Raw genomic sequence first — 5,026 nt, forward strand, 5'->3', positions numbered from 1 at the left:
GATAGGACGTCTGCTTACCACATGGGAGGTCCAGGGGTCAAACCCAGGACCTCCTTGACCTGTGTGGAGCTGGTCCACGTGCAGTGCTGATGTGTGCAAGGAGTGCCATGCCATGCAGGGGTGTCCCCTGTGTAGGGGAGCCCCATGAACAAGGAGTGCACCCCATAACGAGAATCGTCCAGTGTGAAAGAAAGTTCAGCCTGCCCAGGAGTGGCGCCACACACACGGAGAGCTGATGCAGCAAGATAACGCAACAAAGAGAGACACAGATTCTGGGTGCCGCTGAGAAGAATAGAAGCAGACACAGAACACACAGCGAATGGACACAGAGAGCAGACAACTGGGGTGGGCGGGGAAGGGGAGAGAAATAAATAAAAATAAATCTTAAAAAAAAAAAAGCTTTCCTTCTCTTCCTGGAGAATAGAAAATTGTACGCCAATTTCTCCTGGGCCCCAGGCATAGTAATAATGGCATCAACTTAACATTTGTTGAGCACCAGCTACATACTATGCACTATATTATATAATGCTCAAAACAAGCCAGTGAGGTAGCACTGATTATTATTACTACTTCTATTTTGCAGATAAGAAAACTGAGGCACAGAGAGGTTAATACCTTGCCCAAAGGAACCAGCATTCAAAGCTGAGAACCTGCATCAGGTAGGACTTTTCATGGGAGAAGAAACTGCTACGTGGATGCTTGTTTGCTCTCATGTAGGGAACTCCCTACAGTGCAGTGAACTAAGGTCTGTAAGGTGGGGCATGGAGTGAGGACACCGATTTGGTTACTTCAAAGCCTGGATTCAGAGTGAGGATTTTCTCAGCTTTCAGAATAGCCCCTGCTTTCGGAGAGGCAGTACGTGCTTTCCCTCTCACAGCCAGGCTTCGGTGCCTTTTCTAGGCCTTCTGACCTGTCCATAAGTGTGTATTCTGCCTCAGGAAATATAAGGGAAGTAAGTCATAAGCCATATATTGGGTCCTAATATGTAGATCATAATTATGGAAAATCACAAACCTCAAATAGAACGACAGAGTTGGAGTGTGGTTTATTTATTTATTTATTTTTTTTTTTAAAGATTTATTTATTTTATTTAATTTCCCCCCCTCCCCTGGTTGTCTGTTCTTGGTGTCTGTTTGCTGCGTCTTGTTTCTTTGTCCGCTTCTGTTGTCAGCGGCTTTGTCCGCTTCTGTTGTCGTCAGCGGCACGGGAAGTGTGGGCGGCGCCATTCCTGGGCAGGCTGCTCTTTCTTTTCACGCTGGGCGGCTCTCCTTACGGGGCGCACTCCTTGCGCGTGGGGCTCCCCCACGCGGGGGACACCCTTGCGTGGCACGGCACTCCTTGCGCGCATCAGCGCTGCGCATGGCCAGCTCCACACGGGTCAAGGAGGCCCAGGGTTTGAACCGCGGACCTCCCATATGGTAGACGGACGCCCTAACCACTGGGCCAAAGTCCGTTTCCCTGGAGTGTGGTTTAGATGTACTAATCAGCATAAACTTGGAAACTGAAGATTAGAAATGGGATAAACAAATCTTGAGTTCTCAGAAGCTCAGAGGGAGCTGGTTCCCAGGGTTATAAGAAATGAAGCTCAGGCTGCTACCACCCATTTCATCCCCATAGGATGGGAGGTGTGTTTCATGCAGGATTCAGAAAGCTGGAAAGGTCTTGTGCAAAATCCCGTGCTTCTGAAGAGAGATCAGCGTCATTAGGTACAGTTTAGTACCTTCTCCCATGGAAGGGACTGAACACACTATTATAGGGGCCTCCAGAGTGAAGAAGAAAAGCAGTCCGAAAGGGCTGAGGCGAGGGACGAAGTGGCTCCATCTATAATCTAGCTTTGTATTACTTCTTTAAGTGACTGGAGAATGGCTATCCCTGGACTTGTCTCAGTCGTGACCCTGCTAATAGCTCTGCCCTGTAACTATTGTGAAGCCATTACAGTCTATTTTACAAATGGACTCTGTATTAGTGTGCATTAAGATAGTAGAAACTTTCTTTACGTGTGCTGTGTGCCTTGTGTCCTTAATTTTGTAAGCTTCTGGTTGTAGGTATTGTCTCTTAGTTGCCTTTTATATTCATTGTGGAACAGACGATCTCCAGAGTCTCTTCCAGTGCTAACATATTTGCTTATATCCAGACTTTCGGAGGGCACTGAGGGAGGGCAACAGGGAAACCTGGGGAGTGTTCTGGCCTGGCAGCTATTGATGTCGGAGGGTCTTTTCCACTGGTTGTTAATATTCTGGGTGAATGATGGGACCTTGATGTCTGTTGCTTTTCTATCTTACGGATTCAAACTTGTGTCTCTTTAAAACTTCATGTTGAGTTTGCTGGCTAGCAAATCTCAGGATAGTTTATTTGGGGATATTTTATAGAATTGATTTCTTTTTCTTCATGATTTTATTTTCAATGCAGAAAGCTCAAGTCTGAAACAACAGTTAAAGAAAACACTTCCACATGTCAACATATGAATTTTAAATCCCATGGTTAATACTTCCCAGAGAAGATCAAGATAAAATAGTCTCTTTCTTCATGAACAAAGAAAACATCTTCATATTATCCTATTACTGAGAGAAATTGCTTCCTGAAGGCAAAAGTGAGGCTCAAACTTGGGGGAGTGGGGGCAGAACTCATGATGGTAAGAGTGAAATAGCTTAACTTTCAATCTACGTACATGTCTTAGACACTAAGTACTCAAGTCTGATGCGCATGTCCTTGTGTTAGACTGTCCTTTTTGTTGCCAAAAGTGTAATAAAGGAAATATATTGAATTCTTCACACTTCATACTCATGGTGTTTGCGGTTTAGCTAACGTACTTTTATATTTGTCATTTTGGGAGTCCTTCTCTGTAACTATCTTCATTGGTTTAGTAAAAGAATGATGATTGTCCTCTGTATTAAGAATTTCTGTGGAAACAGAAGGCCTCTTTGGGGAAACATGGAATTTTCTTGCTAAAATTTTATTCCTTGTGATTGACCAGTAGTATTCAATGTTATGGGTGTATTACAGTCTTTTTTTTAGCCTATTCTTATTGAAGTACTTCTAGGTAGTTGGAAGTTTGGGGTTGCTGTGAATAAAGCTGCTATGAACATTTGTGTACAGGTTTTGGGTGAATTTAAGTTTTCATTTCTCTTAATAAAGAGTGCAATAGTTGGGTTGCATGGTAATTACATGTTTAATTTTATGAGACTGCTAAATTGTTTTCCAGAAAGGTTATACCATTTTACATTCCCAGCTGTAATGTAAGATCATGTTTTTCCACATGCTTGCCAGTGTTTGGTGTTGTGACTATTATTATTTTTTTAACTTTTACCCATTCTGGAGGTGTGTAGTGTTATCTGTGTTTTTATTTTGCATTTTCCTAATGGCTAATTATGTCAATATCTTTTCCTGTGCTTAGTTGTCATATGTTTATCCTATTTGGTGAAATATCTGTCTGTTCATGTCTTTTGTTAATTAGACCTTTTAAATATCCTCTTTTGTAAAATATCTGTTCAACATTTATTTGTGTCCATTTTTTTTCTCTTAGGTTTTCTGTATTTGTTTCTCTTTCTTTTTCATTTTTAGGATTTCTTTATATAGTCTGGATTTAAAACCTTTTTTTTGTTGTTGTTGTTGTTTGTTTGTTTAAATGTAATGCAGGTATTTTATTCTACCTGAGAACTGATCTTTTACTCTCTTAGTGGAGTTTTATTATGAAAGGAAAATCTTAATTTTAATGAAGTCTGATTTATCAAACTATTCCTCTATGATGAGTGCTTTTTTATTCTTTTTTTTTTTTAAGTAAAGGTATTTATTTGGGGTAGGAGTTTACAGATGTCAGGCCATAAAGCGTTAAGTTTCTTCCCTCACCAAAGTCTGTTTTCAAGTATTGGAGCAAGATGGCTGCCGACATCTACCAGGGTTCAGGCTTCCTGGGTTCCTCCCTTCTAGGATCTTGCTTCTCTCCGAGCTCAGGGTTCCTTGCTTCCCAGGGCTCCAGCTTCGGCATCAAACGCCAACATCAAAACTCCAACATTAAGAACGCTTTTTGATTCTTGTTGAAAAAGTCTTTGTGACAAGATCATGAAGATGATTTTGTATTTTTTTTTTTTTTTTGAAAAATTTTATTGTCCCTTTTTCTGTTTTCCTGAAGACTATGTGTGTAAGTTTGGTGCTATTTCTTACTTAAATATTTGGAAGAATTCGCCAGAGACACCATGCATGTCTGAAGTTTTCTTTGTGGACAGAGTTTAAATATAGGGTCAGATTTCTTTCATAGGTAATAGATAGCTAAGAGTTTTTATTTCTTGGTCTTTTGTTTAAATTGCCAAATTTATTTAGGAACGTTGTTCATAATATTCTTTTATCTTTTTTATGTCTGAAAGTTCTGAAGTTAGGTCTTCATTTTCATTCCTGATATTGGTAATTTCTGTTTCCCTGTCTTTGTTGATCAGAACTTTTAAAAACATTTGCTGTGTAGAAACCCATAATATAAATAAATTACTGTTATCCATTCCTCAACTTTTTCATTATAATGAATAGTGAATATTCTTGATACAGGTCTTTTTGGGTATTGTATTAGTCAGCCAAATGGGTACTGATGCAAAATACCAGAAATTGGTTGGTTTTTATAAAGGGTATTTATTTGGGGTAGGAGCTTACAGATACCAGGCCATAAAGCATAAGTTGCTTCCCTCACCAAAGTCTGTTTTCATGTTTTGGAGCAAGATGGCTGCCTACATCTGCCAGTGTGCAGGCTTCCTGGGTTCCTCCCTTCCAGGGTCTTGCTTCTCTCTGGATTCAGGGCTTCTCTCTGGATTCAGGGCTTCTCTCTTCCCAGGGCTTTCTTCTTCCTGGGGTCAGGGTTCCTCTCTTTCTGGGGCTTGCTTCTCTTTCCTCTGTGAGTTTACTTTCTCGCAGCATCAAACTCCAACATCAAAACCCCAATATGAAAAACTACATCTCTGTCCTTTGCCATGCCTTTTATCTGTGAGTCCCCACCCATGAAGGGGTTACAAGGGTTAGGGACTCAATGCCCTAATGACGTGGC

General features: G+C 40.8%; 1 long non-coding RNA gene across 1 annotated transcript; it reads left to right on the plus strand.

Annotated features, from left to right (window-relative positions):
* The first annotated feature begins 583 nt into the window (after positions 1-583).
* Positions 584-2,771, plus strand: LOC131276330 (uncharacterized). Its single transcript, XR_009183831.2, has 2 exons — positions 584-659; positions 2,410-2,771. It is a non-coding gene; the product is annotated as an uncharacterized lncRNA (long non-coding RNA).
* Positions 2,772-5,026: the final 2,255 nt, after the last annotated feature.

Source organism: Dasypus novemcinctus, chromosome 27, assembly GCF_030445035.2.
Source record: "Dasypus novemcinctus isolate mDasNov1 chromosome 27, mDasNov1.1.hap2, whole genome shotgun sequence".
In the NCBI taxonomy this organism is placed as follows: domain Eukaryota; kingdom Metazoa; phylum Chordata; class Mammalia; order Cingulata; family Dasypodidae; genus Dasypus; species Dasypus novemcinctus.